Source organism: Procambarus clarkii, chromosome 43 (assembly GCF_040958095.1).
Source record: "Procambarus clarkii isolate CNS0578487 chromosome 43, FALCON_Pclarkii_2.0, whole genome shotgun sequence".
Lineage (NCBI taxonomy): Eukaryota > Metazoa > Arthropoda > Malacostraca > Decapoda > Cambaridae > Procambarus > Procambarus clarkii.
In genome coordinates, this window is record NC_091192.1 from 24,407,903 (window position 1) to 24,429,546 (window position 21,644).

General features: G+C 50.4%; 1 protein-coding gene across 3 annotated transcripts in view; it reads left to right on the plus strand.

The window, feature by feature from the left end:
• The window catches only part of LOC123755876 (serine/arginine repetitive matrix protein 2), a 270,322-nt gene that overhangs the window by 108,425 nt on the left and 140,253 nt on the right, over positions 1-21,644 (plus strand). For 2 of the 3 annotated variants that reach the window (XM_069300127.1, XM_069300126.1), the window contains exon 3: positions 21,068-21,128. The exons of the other annotated variant lie outside the window; for it this stretch is intronic. The gene's annotated coding sequence lies outside the window, so the exon portion shown is untranslated. The remainder of the gene's footprint in view (positions 1-21,067; positions 21,129-21,644) is intronic. 3 annotated transcript variants of the gene reach the window in all.

Sequence of the window (21,644 nt, forward strand, 5' to 3'; positions counted from 1 at the left end):
TTTGCTCTGTGATGGTGTTAGTGTTATCCCGTAGGCCACCGAAGATACCTGATCAACCAGGCTGTGACTCATACGTCAGGCTGCGAGCAGCCGCGTCCAACAGCCTGGTTGACCAGTCCAGCAACCAGGAGGCCTGGTCGACGACCGGGCCGCGGGGACGCTGAGCCCCGGAGGCACCTCAAGGTAACCATAATCATCACAGTCAGGTTGATCCGGTAACTCCAACACAGAGTTGGTTAGTTGCCATGATAGCGTCTCTCAACTCGTCTCAAAATGTAGGTCAAGTCTTCACTCCACTAGTTGACCAGATGACCAACCGGGAGGCCTGGTCAGAGACCGGGCCGCGAGGCAATTGATCCCCAGAAGCTACACAAGTTAGGTAGGTAGACGCGGTACACTAACTTTACTCGTTTCTGTGAATTGTTATCATGAATATGTAAGTTATTCTAAGTATATATATTGGGCTGGCTGGCTTGTGCCTGTGTTCATAGAACTGATATACTCAGAATGGTGGGAGTTATTGGGAAATGTTTTCGGAATAGTTATAAATGACAAGGTCCCGGCACCTAGTCCCAGGCCTAACTAGGTCCCCGCACCTGGTCCCAGGCCTAACTAGGTCCCCGCCCCTGGTCCCAGGCCTAACTAGGTCCCCGCCCCTGGTCCCAGGCCTAACTAGGTCCCCGCCCCTGGTCCCAGGACTAACTAGGTCCCCGCCCCTGGTCCCAGGCCTAACTAGGTCCCCGCCCCTGGTCCCAGGCCTAACTAGGTCCCCGCCCCTGGTCCCAGGACTAACTAGGTCCCCGCCCCTGGTCTCAGGACTAACTAGGTCCCCGCCCCTGGTCCCAGGACTAACTAGGTCCCCGCCCCTGGTCCCAGGCCTAACTAGGTCCCCGCCCCTGGTCCCAGGCCTAACTAGGTCCCCGCCCCTGGTCCCAGGCCTAACTAGGTCCCCGCCCCTGGTCCCAGGACTAACTAGGTCCCCGCCCCTGGTCCCAGGACTAACTAGGTCCCCGCCCCTGGTCCCAGGACTAACTAGGTCCCCGCCCCTGGTCCCAGGCCTAACTAGGTCCCCGCCCCTGGTCCCAGGCCTAACTAGGTCCCCGCCCCTGGTCCCAGGCCTAACTAGGTCCCCGCCCCTGGTCCCAGGCCTAACTAGGTCCCCGCCCCTGGTCCCAGGACTAACTAGGTCCCCGCACCTGGTCCCAGGCCTAACTAGGTCCCGGCACCTAGTCCCAGGCCTAACTAGGTCCCCGCCCCTGGTCCCAGGCCTAACTAGGTCCCCGCCCCTGGTCCCAGGACTAACTAGGTCCCCGCCCCTGGTCCCAGGACTAACTAGGTCCCCGCCCCTGGTCCCAGGACTAACTAGGTCCCCGCCCCTGGTCCCAGGACTAACTAGGTCCCCGCCCCTGGTCCCAGGACTAACTAGGTCCCCGCCCCTGGTCCCAGGCCTAACTAGGTCCCCGCCCCTGGTCCCAGGCCTAACTAGGTCCCCGCCCCTGGTCCCAGGCCTAACTAGGTCCCCGCCCCTGGTCCCAGGACTAACTAGGTCCCCGCTCCTGGTCCCAGGACTAACTAGGTCCCCGCCCCTGGTCCCAGGACTAACTAGGTCCCCGCCCCTGGTCCCAGGACTAACTAGGTCCCCGCCCCTGGTCCCAGGACTAACTAGGTCCCCGCCCCTGGTCCCAGGACTAACTAGGTCCCCGCCCCTGGTCCCAGGACTAACTAGGTCCCCGCCCCTAGTCCCAGGCCTAACTAGGTCCCCGCCCCCTGGTCCCAGGCCTAACTAGGTCCCCGCCCCTAGTCCCAGGACTAACTAGGTCCCCGCCCCTGGTCCCAGGCCTAACTAGGTCCCCGCCCCCTGGTCCCAGGCCTAACTAGGTCCCCGCCCCTAGTCCCAGGACTAACTAGGTCCCCGCCCCTGGTCCCAGGCCTAACTAGGTCCCCGCCCCCTGGTCCCAGGCCTAACTAGGTCCCCGCCCCTAGTCCCAGGACTAACTAGGTCCCCGCCCCTAGTCCCAGGACTAACTAGGTCCCCGCCCCTGGTCCCAGGCCTAACTAGGTCCCCGCCCCCTGGTCCCAGGCCTAACTAGGTCCCCGCCCCTAGTCCCAGGACTAACTAGGTCCCCGCCCCTGGTCCCAGGCCTAACTAGGTCCCCGCCCCCTGGTCCCAGGCCTAACTAGGTCCCCGCCCCTAGTCCCAGGACTAACTAGGTCCCCGCCCCTGGTCCCAGGACTAACCGGTTCAAACACCTAGTACAAGCCTAACCGGTTCCGGCACCTGACCGGTTCCTACACCTGGTGTAAGGCGGTTCACCTGGCCGTGTGTGGGGGGAGGTTCACCTGGCCGTGTGTGGGGGGAGGTTCACCTGGCCGTGTGTGGGGGGAGGTTCACCTGGCCGTGTGTGTGGGGGGAGGTTCACCTGGCCGTGTGTGGGGGGAGGTTCACCTTGTTAATAGATGCAGGTTAGAGGAGCTGGCCCTCACTAACCCTCACACCTGTCTCAAATATTTTAATTCTAACACCTGGGACTTTTAGATTACAAGACCTCGCGAAATTCGCCACAGGTAAGCCCCGTGTACCGCGGCCCCCGTCACCGTAGACACCCCACACTGGGGGCGTTAGTGGAGAGTGAGGTCTCGGTACAGGAATATAATCTATATACAAGTATATAGGTAACATGGGGGGGAGGTAGGATCGTATATATTAAGAGAGGACTTGACCTCTGATTATATAGTAGAGCTGACTGTTGGTTGGCGCCGCACGCCCGCACGCCCGTACTCCCGTACGCCCGCACGCCCGCACGCCCACACGCCCGCACGCCCGCACGCCCGCACGCCCGCATGTATATCCACTACATCCCGGTTAGTCCCGCTCTTCTTGTACGGAAGTGTGTAATAGAGAAGTAAGTGCAGCCATCACCACCACCTCTACTGCTGTCATCACCACCTCTACTGCTGTCATCACCACCTGAGGGAGCCGGTCGGCCGAGCGGACAGCACGCTGGACTTGTGATCCTGTGGTCCTGGGTTCGATCCCAGGCGCCGGCGAGAAACGATGGGCAGAGTTTCTTTCACCCTATGCCCCTGTTACCTAGCAGTAAAATAGGTACCTGGGTGTTAGTCAGCTGTCACGGGCTGCTTCCTGGGGGTGGAGGCCTGGTCGAGGATCGGGCCGCGGGGACACTAAACCCCGAAATCATCTCAAGATAACCTCAAGATAACCACGAGTACTGCTGTCACCACCATCACCTGTACACCTTGTGGCGTCCAGGAAGGACTAAGAAGGGTGGCTGCTGGCAATGTCTCAGTAGGGATGGTGAAGATAATATTAATATATATCATGTCCCCCCTATCCTCGCCGGCCGGATAGATGGCTCAGACGGGATGGGGGAAATGTCTGTGTCAACTTGTACTTACGGTCGAGTTGAGTTTCAGCTCTCTGGCCCCCGCCTCTCAATCTTCGGTTGATGTTGTATGGGGGGATGGGGTAAGGGGCGGACGACCTAACGTTTAAGGAGCATAACCAAGCAAATATTGCGACAGCCAGAAAAATGATAGGATGGATTACGAGAACTTTCAAATCCAGGGATCCCATCACAATGGTTGTACTCTTCAAGTCACTTGTGTTGTCCCGTCTTGAGTACTGCTCAGTACTCACTTCCCCCTTCAGAGCAGGAGAGATTGCTGAAATAGAGGGAATACAGAGAACATATACGGCACGCATAGACGCAATAAAGCACCTAAATTATTGGGATCGTCTCAAAGCCCTCCAAATGTACTCACTAGAAAGAAGACGAGAGAGATATCAAATAATATACACCTGGAAGATACTGGAGGGCCAAGTACCAAATCTACACAGTAAAATAACAACGTACTGGAGTGAACGATATGGAAGAAAATGCATAATAGAACCAGTGAAGAGCAGAGGTGCCATAGGCACAATCAGAGAACACTGTATAAACATCAGAGGTCCGCGGTTGTTCAACGTCCTCCCAGCGAGCATAAGAAATATTGCAGGAACAACCGTGGACATCTTCAAGAGGAAACTAGATTTATTCCTCCAAGGAGTGCCGGACCAACCGGGCTGTGGTGGGTATGTGGGCCTGTGGGCCACTCCAAGCAACAGCCTGGTGGACCAAACTCTCACAAGTCAAGCCTGGCCTCGGGCCGGGCTTGGGGAGTAGAAGAACTTCCAGAATCCCATCAACCAGGTATCAACCAGGTATCAACCAGGTATCAACCAGGGATGGATGTATGTGGAGGGGGTTAGGGGTCGGGGGTAGAGGAGCAGGGGAGAGGTTGAGGTTAGTGGCCTCTCACGCTCCCAGAATATGTGTTCATTCTGCTGTGTGTATTTCACAGCGGCGCCCGACACATGTTGGCACCCGTGGTGGGTGTGGTGGCACCCGTGGTGGGTGTGGTGGCACCCGTGGTGGGTGTGGTGGCACCCTTGGTGGGTGTGGTGGCACCCGTGGTGGGTGTGGTGGCACCCTTGGTGGGTGTGGTGGCACCCGTGGTGGTTGTGGTGGCACCCTTGGTGGGTGTGGTGGCACCCTTTGTGGGTGTGGTGGCACCCTTGGTGGGTGTGTTGGCACCCTTGGTGGGTGTGGTGGCACCCTTGGTGGGTGTGGTGGCACCCGTGGTGGGTGTGGTGGCACCCGTGGTGGGTGTGGTGGCACCCTTGGTGGGTGTGGTGGCACCCTTGGTGGGTGTGGTGGCACCCTTGGTGGGTGTGGTGGCACCCTTGGTGGGTGTGGTGGCACCCGTGGTGGGTGTGTTGGCACCCTTGGTGGGTGTGGTGGCACTCTTGGTGGGTGTGGTGGCACTCTTGGTGGGTGTGGTGGCACCCGTGGTGGGTGTGGTGACACCCTTGGTGGGTGTGGTGGCACCCGTGGTGGGTGTGTTGGCACCCTTGGTGGGTGTGGTGGCACCCGTGGTGGGTGTGTTGGCACCCGTGGTGGGTGTGTTGGCACCCGTGGTGGCACCCGTGGTGGGTGTGGTGGCACCCGTGGTGGGTGTGGTGGCACCCGTGGTGGGTGTGGTGGGGCTGGGGCGGGCGGTGTGTTGTGGGCTGACCTTGGTGCGGATGGCTAAGTATATGTTATGGTGTTGCTTCGCCATGTGTGTTGCTGCGCCATGTGTGTTGCTGCGCCATGTGTGTTGCTGCGCCATGTGTTGCTGCGCCATGTGTGTTGCTGCGCCATGTGTGTTGCTGCGCCATGTGTTGCTGCGCCATGTGTTGCTGCGCCATGTGTGTTGCTGCGCCATGTGTGTTGCTGCGCCATGTGTGTTGCTGCGCCATGTGTTGCTGCGCCATGTGTTGCTGCGCCATGTGTGTTGCTGCGCCATGTGTTGCTGCGCCATGTGTGTTGCTGCGCCATGTGTGTTGCTGCGCCATGTGTTGCTGCGCCATGTGTTGCTACGCCATGTGTGTTGCTGCGCCATGTGTTGCCACACGTTGCATCATATGTTGTTGCTGTCCGCTCTCTGGGTTGTCCTCTCTCTGGTTGTCCACTCTCTAGGTTGTCCACTCTCTAGGTTGTCCGCTCTCTGGGTTGTATGCGCAGCCCCGCACGCTCCACAGTGTGCGCAGCCCCGCACGCTCCACAGTGTGCGCAGCCCCGCACGCTCCACAGTGTGCGCAGCCCCGCACCCTCACCCACAAAACAACACAATTATCAACTATTAAAGACAAAAAAGGGTGTTGACCCCCCCCCCCCCCCCCCCACACACACACAAGAGGGATCCGAGGCCCCTGGAGGAAAGAAAGAGGATTTACATCACAGCTCCCCCCCCCCTCCCTCTCTCCCTCTCTCTCTTTATAAGACAGGTTCAGAGTCTATTTCGGTAGACGTCGTGATGGCAAGAGAAAACGCTCTTATTTGAGATAAATGTGATCAGGTGCTACTGTTTACCAACGGCTGCTGCTTGCTTTGTTAGTTAATATTTTATTTAACCGTTGTCCATGGTGAGGTAAGAGCCCCGGGCTGGGGGGCCCCGGGCTGGGGGCCCCGGGCTGAGGGCCCCGGGCTGGTGGCCCTGGGCTGGGGGCCCTGGGCTGGGGGGGCCCCGGGCTGGGGACCCCAGGGTCCTCGTGGACTTGTAAGTCAGCCTCGCCTCACAGCCACTCATCTCCCTCCAGTAACTCCAGCTATAACACCCATATATTCCTTATAAATATAAACTGCCATCTATGGCGTTACACTTACCTGGATATAGCCTGAAGAGGGTCTGAGAGTTCTTCTACTCCCAGAACCCGGCCACTTGTGATAATTTGGTCCAACAGGCTGTTGCTTGTAGCGGCCCGCAGGCCCACATATCCACTACAACCCGGTTGGTCCGGCACTTCTTGCAGGAACTAATCTGATTGCTTCTTGAAGAAGTCCACCTTTGCTCCGACAATATTTCTAATGCTTGCTGTAAGGATATTGAACAGTCGTAGACCTCTGATGTTGAGACAGTGCTCTCTGATGGGACGTGTGGCTCCACCTCACAGGTTCTATACTGTGGGCGACAAGCACGAATAGTTTGATTGACCAGGTATACTATAAGTTCTTACAGAAAATAAAAGTTTTGAAAGAGTGATTAGGAATCAAATTTTCAGTTCAAAATTTACTCTCTAGAAAGGAGACGAGAAAGGTATTAAATACATGGAAGATACTGAAGGGCCAGGTTCCAAATTTGCACGTAGAATAACAACATACTGGAGCGAAAGGTACGGAGGGAAATGCAGAATAGAACCAGTGAAGAGCAGAGGTGCCATAGGCACAATCAGAAAACACTGTATAAACATCAGATGTCCACAGCTGTTCAACACCCTTACAGCATTGGAAATATTGTTGGAACAAAGGTGGATGTATTAAAGAGGCACTTAGATAATTTCTTGCAAAAAGTGCCGGACCAACCAGGTTGTAGTGAATATGTGATGTGGGCCTGCGGGCCGCTCCAAGCAACAGCCTGGTGGACCAAACTCTCACAAGTCAAGCCTGGCCTCGGGCCGGGCTTGGGGAGTAGAAGAACTCCCAGAACCCCATCAACCAGGTATCAAGCAGGTATGTGACCATGGTGCTATTGCACATAAAATGCGTTTAAAAGGAATTACCGGAAAAATAGGCAGATGGATCTACAATTTCCTGACTAACAGAACCCAATGTGTAATAGTCAACAAAATAAAATCCGGTCCATCAACCATGAAGAGCTCAGTCCCCCAGGGTACTGTGCTTGCTCCAGTACTTTTTCTCATCCTCATATCGGACATAGACCAGAACACAACCTATAGCACTGTATCATCCTTTGCAGATGACACTAGGATCTTCATGAGAGTTGGCAACATAGAGGACACGGCGAACCTCCAGTCAGATGTAGATCAGGTCTTTCTATGGGCTACAGAAAATAATATGGTATTTAACGAAGAAAAGTTCCAGCTCATGCGCTATGGAAAAAATGAAAATATAAAAACCGGAAACCACGTACAAAACTGAGTCAAATTATAACATAGAACGAAAAGGCAATGTAAAGGATCTGGGTGTACTCCTGGTTGATACCTGGTTGATGGGGTTCTGGGAGTTCTTCTACTCCCCAAGCCCGGCCCGAGGCCAGGCTCGACTTGTGAGAGTTTGGTCCACCAGGCTGTTGCTTGGAGCGGCCCGCAGGGCCACGCACCCACCACAGCCCGGCTGATCCGGAACTTCTCTTAGAAAATCGTCCAGTTTTCTCTTGAAGATGTCCACGGTTGTTCCGGCAATATTTCTTATGCTCGCTGGGAGGACGTTGAACAACCGCGGACCCCTGATGTTTATACAGTGCTCTCTGATTGTGCCTATGGCACCTCTGCTCTTCACAGGTTCAATCTTGCATCGGAAGACCTTACCTTTAAAGAACACAATAAAGTAGCCGTCACAACTGCAAGAAAAATGACAGGTTGGATAACAAGAACCTTTCACACTAGAGATGCTATACCGATGATGATACTTTTCAAAACGCTAGTGCTCTCTAGAGTGGAGTACTGCTGCACAATGACAGCCCGTTTCAAAGCTGGAGAAATTGATGACCTGGAGAGCGTGCAGAGATCCTTTACTGCTAGAATCCACTCAGTAAAACATCTAAACTATTGGGACCGACTAAAGAGCCTAAATACTGTATAGTATTTATACTGTATTAATACTGTATACAGTATAAATACTGTATACAGTATTTATACAGTCTCCGTGGTGTAGTGGTAAGACACTCGCCTGGCGTTCCGCGAGCGCTATGTCATGGGTTCGTATCCTGTCCGGGGAGGATTTACTGGGCGCAATTCCTTAACTGTAGCCTCTGTTTAACTCAACAGTAAAATGTGTACTTGGATGAAAAAACGATTCTTCGCGGCAGGGGATCGTATTCCAGGGACCTGCCCGAAACGCTACGCGTACTAGTGGCTGTACAAGAATGTAACAACTCTAATGTAACTCTTGTATAAATCTGTACTCCCTTGAGCGCAGGCGGGAATTCTCTCGAGTACGCACAGTAGCATGACTAAGTTAATCTCGGCCATTAGGAACCTTCCTTATCAGGACACCACAAAAATCTAAATTGTGTAGGAGGAGGAGTAAGCGGGAGCGGGTGTTGGAGGGCGTCGTGTAAGAGTTTATCTTCGTGGATGTCTTAAGGTGAACACGCAGAGAAACGTGGCTCGGGGAACCCGACTCGTAATTGTTTACGTGTCAGCTCCCTCAAGACCCCGTCCTCTTAAGGTCGTGTCACCTCCCTCAAGACCCCGTCCTCTTAAGGTCGTGTCACCTCCCTCAAGACCTCGTCCTCTTAAGGTCGTGTCACCTCCCTCAAGACCCCGTCCTCTTAAGGTCGTGTCACCTCCCTCAAGACCCCGTCCTCTTAAGGTCGTGTCAGCTCCTTCAAGACCCCGTCCTCTTAAGGTCGTGTCAGCTCCTTCAAGACCCCGTCCTCTTAAGGTCGTGTCAGCTCCTTCAAGACCCCGTCCTCTTAAGGTCGTGTCAGCTCCTTCAAGACCCCGTCCTCTTAAGGTCGTGTCAGCTCCTTCAAGACCCCGTCCTCTTAAGGTCGTGTCAGCTCCTTCAAGACCCCGTCCTCTTAAGGTCGTGTCACCTCCCTCAAGACCCCGTCCTCTTAAGGTCGTGTCACCTCCCTCAAGACCCCGTCCTCCTATAAGGTAAGGCCTCAGTGTGTTATGTGGGCGGCCTCAGCGTGTTATGTGGGCGGCCTCAGCGTGTTATGTGGGCGGCCTCAGTGTGTTATGTGGGCGGCCTCAGTGTGTTATGTGGGCGGCCTCAGCGTGTTATGTGGGCGGCCTCAGCGTGTTATGTGGGCGGCCTCAGTGTGTTATGTGGGCGGCCTCAGTGTGTTATGTGGGCGGCCTCAGCGTGTTATGTGGGCGGCCTCAGCGTGTTATGTGGGCGGCCTCAGCGTGTTATGTGGGCGGCCTCAGTGTGTTATGTATAGCTGTAGGTAGAGGGGGAGGTTGGGGGAAAGGGGTGGGGGTTGAGGGAGTGGGGTGGGGGTTGGGGGAGTGGGGTGGGGGTTGAGGGAGTGGGGTGGGGGGTTGGGGGGTTCTGTAGCATAATGCTAATAGTATTGATTATCGTCGTGGAGGCCACTTGGCCCTGTGTGCTCAGCTCATAGTTGCAGTTCCTCCTGACTATTATGTCAGACGTGATGTGTGCGAGGGTCGTACGGTCTCTGGTGGTCGTCTTCCAGTTATCGCAATACGCGTTCTGGCCTAATTACCACTCAGGTTAACTCGTACTGTGTTAACGGCTACTGTTAATTACGGCGTATTGCAATGTTTTAAACTACTAATTACGGCGTATTGCAATGTTTTAAACTATTAAATACGGCGTATTGCAATGTTTTAAACTATTAAATACGGCGTATTGCAATGTTTTAAACTATTAAATACGGCGTATTGCAATGTTTTAAACTATTAAATACGGCGTATTGCAATGTTTTAAACTATAAATACGGCGTATTGCAATGTTTTAAACTATTAAATACGGCGTATTGCAATGTTTTAAACTATTAAATACGGCGTATTGCAATGTTTTAAACTATTAAATACGGCGTATTGCAATGTTTTAAACTATTAAATACGGCGTATTGCAATGTTTTAAACTACTAATTACGGTGCATTGCAAGTTTTTGTTTTTGTTTATAAAATAAATACCAATTGACAAACAGGCAACAGTGGAAGAAACAATACAGGAATACATGCAGGTGTGCATACAGGAGAAACATTACAAAAGCAAAAAAAAACATGAAAACAGACTTAACATACAGACAAATAGCCAAAAGTAAAGCAAACATGATACAAGCAAGAGTCACGTAGCGCGGAAACAGACAGGAGACATGTAACACAGACATAACATAACAGAAAGAATACATAAGCAATATAAACTATACATAACATACAGCATTCCCCCCCCCCCCACGCACAACAGGAAGGGCAAGAACACATAAAGCCAACACACACACACACATACATAACCAGCTCCCCACCCCATACAGAGGCTCACAACAGGACACAAAGTAATAGGCCAAAGGCAAAAATACAGAACAACCAGAATGACACAAAATAAATACAGAATTACAAATACAATGAAAAACATAAAAAAAACACAACCACACCCCACAGCCACACACACACACAACCACACCATACAGCCACACACACACACACACACACACACACACACACACACACACACACACACACACACACACACACACACACACACACACACACACACACACCGGCCAAACGGGAAGCATACATGATACAAGCAAAAAAACAGGTAACCCCGAAACAGGCTCGGGACTCATAACACAGAACATAACAGAGAAAACACAAGCAGTATAAACAATAAATAAGATAAAACAGACCCACAGCCATAACTGGAAGGGCAGAAACACACATGTAGCCAACACACACATAACCAGCCCATCACGTCATGTACAGGTCCATAACAGGACATTAACATAAGTACAGGCTGCGCGTACTAGTGGCTTTACAAGATTGTAATTACTAAGCTATGTATCCTCAATCCCAATGTACCTTCTTGTATATATATATATATATATATATATATATATATATATATATATATATATATATATATATATATATATATATATATATATATAACTGAAAACTCACACCCCAGAAGTGACTCGAACCCATACTCCCACAACTGGTATGTACAGGGACGCCTTAATCCGCTTGACCATCACGACCGGACATAAGGAAGTGATAGCCGAGGCTATATGAACCACTTCCCCGCCGGCACTCGGATGGTAATCTTGGGCATAGCATTTTATCAAATCACCTCATTCTTTGGGGCACACGTGAGGAACACAAATGCAAACAAGCCTGAATGGTCCCCAGGACTATATACAACTGAAAACTCACACCCCAGAAGTGACTCGAACCCATACTCCCACAACTGGTATGTACAGGGACGCCTTAATCCGCTTGACCATCACGACCGGACATAAGGAAGTGATAGCCGAGGCTATATGAACCACTTCCCCGCCGGCACTCGGATGGTAATCTTGGGCATAGCATTTTATCAAATCACCTCATTCTTTGGGGCACACGTGAGGAACACAAATGCAAACAAGCCTGAATGGTCCCCAGGACTATATACAACTGAAAACTCACACCCCAGAAGTGACTCGAACCCATACTCCCACAACTGGTATGTACAGGGACGCCTTAATCCGCTTGACCATCACGACCGGACATAAGGAAGTGATAGCCGAGGCTATATGAACCACTTCCCCGCCGGCACTCGGATGGTAATCTTGGGCATAGCATTTTATCAAATCACCTCATTCTTTGGGGCACACGTGAGGAACACAAATGCAAACAAGCCTGAATGGTCCCCAGGACTATATACAACTGAAAACTCACACCCCAGAAGTGACTCGAACCCATACTCCCACAACTGGTATGTACAGGGACGCCTTAATCCGCTTGACCATCACGACCGGACATAAGGAAGTGATAGCCGAGGCTATATGAACCACTTCCCCGCCGGCACTCGGATGGTAATCTTGGGCATAGCATTTTATCAAATCACCTCATTCTTTGGGGCACACGTGAGGAACACAAATGCAAACAAGCCTGAATGGTCCCCAGGACTATATACAACTGAAAACTCACACCCCAGAAGTGACTCGAACCCATACTCCCACAACTGGTATGTACAGGGACGCCTTAATCCGCTTGACCATCACGACCGGACATAAGGAAGTGATAGCCGAGGCTATATGAACCACTTCCCCGCCGGCACTCGGATGGTAATCTTGGGCATAGCATTTTATCAAATCACCTCATTCTTTGGGGCACACGTGAGGAACACAAATGCAAACAAGCCTGAATGGTCCCCAGGACTATATACAACTGAAAACTCACACCCCAGAAGTGACTCGAACCCATACTCCCACAACTGGTATGTACAGGGACGCCTTAATCCGCTTGACCATCACGACCGGACATAAGGAAGTGATAGCCGAGGCTATATGAACCACTTCCCCGCCGGCACTCGGATGGTAATCTTGGGCATAGCATTTTATCAAATCACCTCATTCTTTGGGGCACACGTGAGGAACACAAATGCAAACAAGCCTGAATGGTCCCCAGGACTATATACAACTGAAAACTCACACCCCAGAAGTGACTCGAACCCATACTCCCACAACTGGTATGTACAGGGACGCCTTAATCCGCTTGACCATCACGACCGGACATAAGGAAGTGATAGCCGAGGCTATATGAACCACTTCCCCGCCGGCACTCGGATGGTAATCTTGGGCATAGCATTTTATCAAATCACCTCATTCTTTGGGGCACACGTGAGGAACACAAATGCAAACAAGCCTGAATGGTCCCCAGGACTATATACAACTGAAAACTCACACCCCAGAAGTGACTCGAACCCATACTCCCACAACTGGTATGTACAGGGACGCCTTAATCCGCTTGGCCATCACGACCATTCAGGCTTGTTTGCATTTGTGTTTCTCACGTGTGCCCCAAAGAATGAGGTGATTTGATAAAATGCTATGCCCAAGATTACCATCCGAGTGCCGGCGGGGAAGTGGTTCATATAGCCTCGGCTATCACTTCCTTATGTCCGGTCGTGATGGTCAAGCGGATTAAGGCGTCCCTGTACATACCAGTTGTGGGAGTATGGGTTCGAGTCACTTCTGGGGTGTGAGTTTTCAGTTGTATATAGTCCTGGGGACCATTCAGGCTTGTTTGCATTTGTGTTCCTCACGTGTGCCCCAAAGAATGAGGTGATTTGATAAAATGCTATGCCCAAGATTACCATCCGAGTGCCGGCGGGGAAGTGGTTCATATAGCCTCGGCTATCACTTCCTTATGTCCGGTCGTGATGGTCAAGCGGATTAAGGCGTCCCTGTACATACCAGTTGTGGGAGTATGGGTTCGAGTCACTTCTGGGGTGTGAGTTTTCAGTTGTATATAGTCCTGGGGACCATTCAGGCTTGTTTGCATATATATATATATATATATATATATATATATATATATATATATATATATATATATATATATATATATATATATATATATATATATATATAAGTAAAATAAATAAATAAAACAGTGGGCCTCACAGGCCAAAGACAGAGGCACAAGTACAGCATCCATAAAGTACACTAAACAGTTACAAAATTACATAGACAATGACAAATAAGAATAAATAACCACACACACAGCCATACACACACACACAGCCATACACACACACACACACACACACACACACACACACACACACACACACACACACACACACACACACACACACACACACGTCCGGGATCCAAGAGTCAATGCTCGATCCTGCAGACACAACTAGGTGAGTACACAGCCACACACACACACACACACACACACACACACACACACACACACACACACACACACACACACACACACACACACACCACCCCAACATACGGAGCGCGGGCCAAGACAAACCAGAAACCAAACAACACTGCAAGCGGTGGATTTTACAAAGCTTTATTCCTTGTTGTTGAGTGAGCAACGGTTGTGTTTTGTCTCGGTATGTTGTCCTGGGGGGAGGGTGGTGAGGGTGAAGAGTCGGATAGTTTATTATACGCTTATACCTTTCTGGGTCACATCCTTCCAGGCCACATGTTTCCAGGCCCTTCATCCCGGCCACACCCTGGGCTACCCCCCCCCCCCCCCCCCCAGGGTAAACATCATGCGCTTACGCAATACCTTGAGTTAAGTCAGACCCGCGGGCCCACACCTCGTTTCAACATCACAAGCCTCTAAAAGTCATCCCACATACCCCACCTGTCACACCACCCCACACCTGTCACACACCCCACACCTGTCACACCACCCACACCTGTCACACACCACCCACACCTGTCACACCACCCACACCTGTCACACACCACCCACACCTGTCACACCACCCACACCTGTCACACCACCCACACCTGTCACACCACCCACACCTGTCACACACCCCTGCCTCTGTCATTGCTGATGCCTCTGCAGTGTAATGAGAAGGTATAATCTGTGAACATTATGCGCCACTTACAATTACACACTAATATTACCGTAAGCGGAAACCTTGAGGCTTCTGGAAACTTGTAAATATTACAGAGTTCTGCCTCGGCCAGCTGGCGGACGCTTCCCAGGAACTAAACCATTGACAGTCTCCGAAGTTGTAAGTAAGGGATTGCTACTTTCAATCCCTTAGATTGATCCCCTAATCCCTATTAGGTTCAATCCCTTAGGCAACACTGTCTCGCTGTGGGGAATACGTACAGGAGAAAGTACTGTTTAATAACTTCCAGGATATTTGACAGGGAGAATTTGACTGAGTGTTGGAGGGGGGATGGGCAAGGATTCTGGCGAAGGAGGGGGGGAGGGGGGAGGGGGGCGATAGGAGATTCTGGGAATACCTGGACGCTACTCCTTGCCCAGTGAGACGGAGCTCTGTTCTCATTAGTGTTGTATGATGCTTACAAGATGGAGAGTAGTGGTGAGTGAACGAGAGGGCCAGGGATGGATATTGTGTGTGGTGTGTGTGTGTGTGGTGAGTAGGAAGGGTCGTGTGTGTGTGTGTGTGTGTGTGTGTGGTGAGTAGGAAGGGTTGTGTGTGTGTGTGTGTGTGTGTGTGTGTGGTGAGTAGGAAGGGTTGTGTGTGTGTGTGGGGTGAGTAGGAAGGGTTGTGTGTGTGTGTGTGTGTGGTGAGTAGGAAGGGTTGTGTGTGTGTGTGTGTGTGTGTGTGGTGAGTAGGAAGGGTCGTGTGTGTGTGTGTGGTGAGTAGGAAGGGTCGTGTGTGTGTGTGTGTGGTGAGTAGGAAGGGTCGTGTGTGTGTGTGTATGTATTCACCTAGTTGTGCATTCGGGGGTCGATCTTCGGCTCTTTGGTTCCGCCTCTCAACTGTCACTCAACCATATCTTGAGATGATTTCGGGGCTCCCGTATTTGTGCCTGCAGGAACGAGCTCTAGCTCTTGGACCCTGCTTTTCTAGCTATTCGTTGTCTCATGCAATGACGCCTGACCTATTTCTCTATCATACCTGTTGTTAAAGTTATGAATGGAGGTAGCCTCTACAACCTGCTCCTTTAGGTCATTCTATTTACTCACTACCCACACGCTAAAGGAAAACTTTCCAACATCTCTAAGACACGTCTATGACACATCTATGACTATGACACATCTCTATGACACACAACTGAGTCTCAAGCTTCCATCCGTCCCCCCCTTGTTCTATTATCCATTGTAAACATTACCAATCTCTCTCTCCACCTTGTCAAGCCCTTTAAGTATTTTATACGTCGGTATCGTGTCCCCCCCCCTCTCTCCCTACTTATTTCTAACGTTGTTAGGTTTTGTTCAGTCTCTCTTCGTACCTCATCCCTCGCAGCTCTGGGACCAGTCTCGTTGCAAACGTCTGCACCTTTTTCAGCTTGTGTTTTATTTAGATGGGGGCTCCAGGATGGTGCGGGGTACTTTTAGACTGGCCTCACACAGGCGGTATACAGTGATCTAGTAGTAGGCATCCTTCAGTCTCGGAAGACTATGAAGTTGCGCTCTGACAGGGCACAAAGCCTGGGTAGGTAGATATGAAGGAGAAGCTGTTACCCATGCAGCAGGTCCCCCCTCTCCACGTTGCTGAAATTATCCTATAGAAAGGCAAATGCCAATACACATGGTTCCAACAACGTGGCAGTGATCTAAAAGCCTCCTGATTCAAGTTTCTGAAGGATGTTCTGACTTTTGCCAGAGTAGAGTATGCGGCTGATGTTATTCTACTTGTATGAGCCTTTAGAGTTAGGTTTGGTGTGTATGTCCACTCCCAGGTCCTTTTCTCTAGATGTTATGGGGAGGTAGTTTCCCTTCATCGTATATTGGCCTTTTGGTCTCCTGGCTCCTCTCCACATTTCCATCACCTTGCACTTGTTACTGTTTAACTCCAGCAGCCATTTCTCGGACCATCTCTGCACGATGTTCAAGTCATCCTGGAGAATCTTATATCCTCATGTGTCTCCACCCTCCTCGTTAGTTTTGCTTCATCTGCAAAATTGGCATATAAAGACTCAACTCCTGCAGTCAAGTCATTTACATAAATGAGGAATAGAATGGATCCCAGCACCGATCCTTGAGGCACCCCGCTTGTTACTCTACGCCAGTCCCACTCCTCGCCCCTCACTGTCACTCTGACACCTGTCTGTCAATTCCTTACCCATGACAGTGCGTTTCCGCCTACTTCCGCTTGTGTCTCAAGTTTGTATTAATCCCCTCGAGGTAACCTCAAGGTATCCCACGTGGTAATCAGTGTGGCACTTGTACCGCACAAGTGCCTTGTGTGGTACTGTATCAAAGGCTTTTAGGCAGTTTAGAAATATGCAATTCCATCTCTCTTTGTCTTGCCTTATTTTCGTTACCTCATCCACAACTTGCTAATTTAGTTCATTCCATTTTCCCACAACTCTTACACCAAATTAAATCTGTTTAACATCTCTATGGCTCATTTTGAGCGTCAAGCTTCCATCCTGTTCTTTTGTACAATTGGAATTCATTGTAAACATTTCCTCTATTTCCACTCTGTCAATCTCCCTAAGTATTTTATGTCTCGATCATGTCCTACCACTCTCTTCTAGCGTCGTCAGGTTTAGTTCATTCAGTCTCTTCATGCCCTATTCCTTGCAATTCCGGGACGAGCCTTGTTGCAAACTTCTGAAAATGGTTGAGTTTTCTTGTGTGTTTCTTTAGATAGGAGAAACCCTTTAGATAGGGGAAACGCCTCATCATGGAGCCCCTTAGATAGGGGCTCCATGGTGAGGCTGCATACTCCAAAACTGGTCTCAAGTAGGTGGCGTACAGCGATTTAAATGCCTCCTTATTTAAATTCCCGAGTAATATTGTGACTGTTGGTAGTGTATAGTGTGCTGGTGCTGGTATTCTATTTATATGAGCCTTGGGAGTTAGGTTTGGTGTTATTTTTACGTCCAGGTATTTTTCTCTAGTCGTTACAGGAAAGTAGTTTCCTTTCATTGTGTACTGTCCTTTTGGTCTCCTGTCATATGTTACGATGACCTTACACTTGTTGGTGTTGAACTCACGTAGCCATTCTTCGGACCAATTACGCAGCTTGTTTAAGTCATCCTGGGGAACATGACAGTCCTCATCTGTCACAACTCTTCTCATTAATTTTGCATCATGTGCAAGCATCGATATATTTATATAAATGAGAAATAATCTGGGTCCCAGGATCGATCCTTGAGGTACCCCGCCTGTTCAGTCTGTTGTTGTCAGCTGAACTTCATACCCAAGTTCAGTCTGAATTTCGTACCCATGTTAATGCTTTTCCGCATTAACTTGTGACGCATTGTATCAAACGCTTTATGCTATGCCAGAAATATGCCATCTGGCCAACCCTCTCTCTCCTGCCTTATTCTTGTTACTTTGTCATGGTGCTCCATATGACCCATATGACGACACCATAGCGGAGCCGGTCGGCCGAGCGGACAGCACGCTGGACTTGTGATCCTGTGGTCCTGGGTTCGATCCCAGGCGCCGGCGAGAAACAATGGGCAGAGTTTCTTTCATCCTATGCCCCTGTTACCTAGCAGTAAATAGGTACCTGGGTGTTAGTCAGCTGTCACGGGCTGCTTCCTGGAGGTGGAGGCCTGGTCGCGGACCGGGCCGCGGGGACACTAAAGCCCCGAAATCATCTGAAGATAACCTCAAGAAGGCATGTGCTGCATCTTTCAACATCCCGGTGATATGTTGTCTGGTCCAATGAGTTTAGTCTCATCTAGTGTTGCTAGCTGTTCCTTTTCTTCCTCTGTTGTATTTATCACTCAATATTTATCACTTGTGGTGTCCCGTCTCGAGTACTGCTCAGTACTCACTTCCCCCTTCACAGCAGGAGAGATTGCTGAAATAGAGGGAGTACAGAGAACATATACGGCACGCATAGACGCGATAAAACACCTAAATTATTGGGATAAGTCTCAAAGCTCTAGAAATGTACTCTCTAGAAAGGAGACGAGAGAGAAACCAAATAATATACTGTACACATGGAAAATACTGGAGGGCCACGTTCCTAATCTACACAGTAAAATAACAACGTACTGGAGTGAACGACATGGAAGAAAACGCAGAATAGAACCAGTGAAGAGCAGAGGTGCCATAGACACAATCAGAGAACACTGTATAAACATCAGAGGTCCGCGGTTGTTCAACGTCCTCCCAGCGACTATAAGAAATATTGCCGGAACAACCGTGGACATCTTCAAGAGAAAACTAGACTTTTTTTCTAAAAGAAGTTCTGGACCAACCGGGCTGTGGTGGGTATGTGGCCCTGCGGGCCGCGCCAAGCAACAGCCTGGTGGACCAAACTCTTACAAGTCAAGCCTGGCCCCGGGCCGGGCTTGGGGAGTAGAAGAACTCCCAGAACCCCATCAACCAGGTATCAACTATATTAACTCTCACATCTAGATTTATCTCCCATCTAACACTGGAGCTGCTCACGCTTGGTTCAGACTACTCCAGCGAGACTGACTTTTAGGCCCTTGCATATTTCCTTATCACTTTCTGTACATTTCCTTCCCATTTTTCGTAATCTTGTCACTTGATCGTCCACTGCCATTTTTCTTCAGATATAACTATGGTAGTGTTTTGGTTGTTTCTTGGCTTTATAAGCAATGTAATTTTCTTGGTTTCTTTCCTGTATTCTTCTTATATTTATGTATTTGTTCCTAGGTCTGTTACTTCTATTCCTGCTTTGTTTTGTTCTTGGTCTTCTATATTTCCACCATTTCCTTCTGCTTTTCATTTTTGCTCCATGTCACTGTCTATTGAACCATTGGTTGTTATATTATCTCTAATCTTTGTTCTCTTAATGTTTATATGAAACACTCTTCAGCTACTGTGCTTTTCCATTTGACTTTATTATTTCCTGTACTTTTCTCCGGGTTCTTCCTCCCACTGTACAATTCCCAGACACACCCTTATCACCCAGTTATAAAGTCAGTTCTCCTTTCCTTGGTCCCATATCATGGTCTTAGTTGTAAGTTCGATCATATACTCAGACTATGATGCAATGATCACTGTCTCTTAGTAATATGTCATGATCCAAATTCTCTGTCTTCCTCATTTTGAGTGAAGATCAGGTCTATCTTGAGGTTATCTTGAGATGATTTCGGGGCTTTAGTGTCCCCGCGGCCCGGTCTTTGACCAGGCCTCCATCCCCCAGGAAGCAGCCCGTGACAGCTGACTAACACCCAGGTACCTATTTTACTGCTAGGTAACAGGGGCATAGGTGAAAGAAACTCTGCCCATTGTTTCTCGCCGGCGCCAGGGATCGAACCTGGGACCACAGGATCACAAGTCCAGCGTGCTGTCCACTCGGCCGACCGGCTCCAGGTCGAGCAGGTTTGGTGTATCTCCTCCCCCTTTATCTTGTGTCATCATGTTGTGTCAAGTTGTTCTTTTCAATAACTTCCACTACGTTTGCTCCCCGGTAGAGCGACGGTCTCGCTTCATGCAGGTCGGCGTTCAATCCCCGACCGTCCACAAGTGGTTGGGCACCATTCCTCACCTCCCCGTCCCATCCCAAATCCTTATCCTGACCCCTTCCAAGTGCTATATAGTCGTAATGACTTGGCGCTTTCCCCCTGATAGTTCTCTCTCTTCTCCCCACCTTTCTTCCCCGCCATGGCAGTACTTGATTCTCAGTCGATCTCGCCATGTGCTGCTGCTGCTGCTGCTGCTGCTGCTGCTGCTGCTGCTGCTGCTGCTGCTGCTGCTGCTGCTGCTGCTGCTGCTGCTGCTGCTACTGCTGCTGCTGCTGCTGCTGCTGCTGCTGCTGCTGCTGCTGCTGTTGCTGCTGCTGTTGCTGCTGCTGCTGCTGCTGCTGTTGCTGGTGCTGTTGTTGCTCTCTGCAATTGGTCTCTACATGGTTTGTTGTTGTCATTGTACTCCTGTCTGGGGTAGTTTGCTGTTTGCCAGGGGATTGTAAATTAACATGAACTCTTATCTTTCCACATCTGTCAAATGTCCGAGGGGAACCTGTGTATATACATTGGTATTTCAATCATCTAGTTCCTCAAACTTTGCTGTGTATACATTGTATTCATTGGTATTGTGCGTATACATTGTATATTGTGAACCTGTGTATACATTGTATTGTGAACCTTTGTATACATTGTGTATTGTGAACCTGTGTATACATTGGTATTTCAATCATCTAGTTCTTCAAACAAACTTAGGAGTACTATTCCCCCCCCCCCCCCACCCCTTTGTATCTGTTTTCTTTTTTATTACTTGGTAATCCCCCCCCCCCCTGGAAATATCGCATCTGAGATCATATTTTAGTTCCCACTATTACATTTATATCAGTTTTTTTGTCACTAACCCTTTCTTATAATTCCTCTGCTTTGTTTGATACCCCATCAGCAATGGTGTACCATACTTTGAGACTCGTCTCGGACACAGATCCCAGAATTCACAGAGATCTTCTTTTTGTTTCAGTTGGTGAAGGCTGGAAGTGAGAGATGGTCCAGCAGTACCATCTGTGAGGCGTGAGTGTGAGGTAAGAACTGTCTCCGAGTTAGTGAGAGGCAGAGAGGGGTCTGAGAGGCCGAGAGGGTCTGAGAGGCAGAGAGGGGTCTGAGAGGCAGAGAGGGGTCTGAGAGGCCGAGAGGGTCTGAGAGGCAGAGAGGGTCTGAGAGGCGGAGAGGGGTCTGAGAGGCAGAGAGGGGTCTGAGAGGCAGAGAGGGGTCTGAGAGGCAGAGAGGGGTCTGAGAGGCAGAGAGGGGTCTGAGAGGCAGAGAGGGGTCTGAGAGGCGGAGAGGGGTCTGAGAGGCAGAGAGGGGTCTGAGAGGCAGAGAGGGGTCTGAAAGGCCGAGAGGGTCTGAAAGGCGGAGAGGGTCTGAGAGGCAGAGAGGGGTCTGAGAGGCGGAGAAGCATAGGGGAGAGAGAGGCAGAGAGGGGTCTGAGAGGCAGAGAGGGTCTGAGAGGCCAAGAGGGTCTGAGAGGCCGAGAGGGTCTGAGAGGCAGAGAGGGTCTGAGAGGCAGAGAGGGGTCTGAGAGGCAGAGAGGGGTCTGA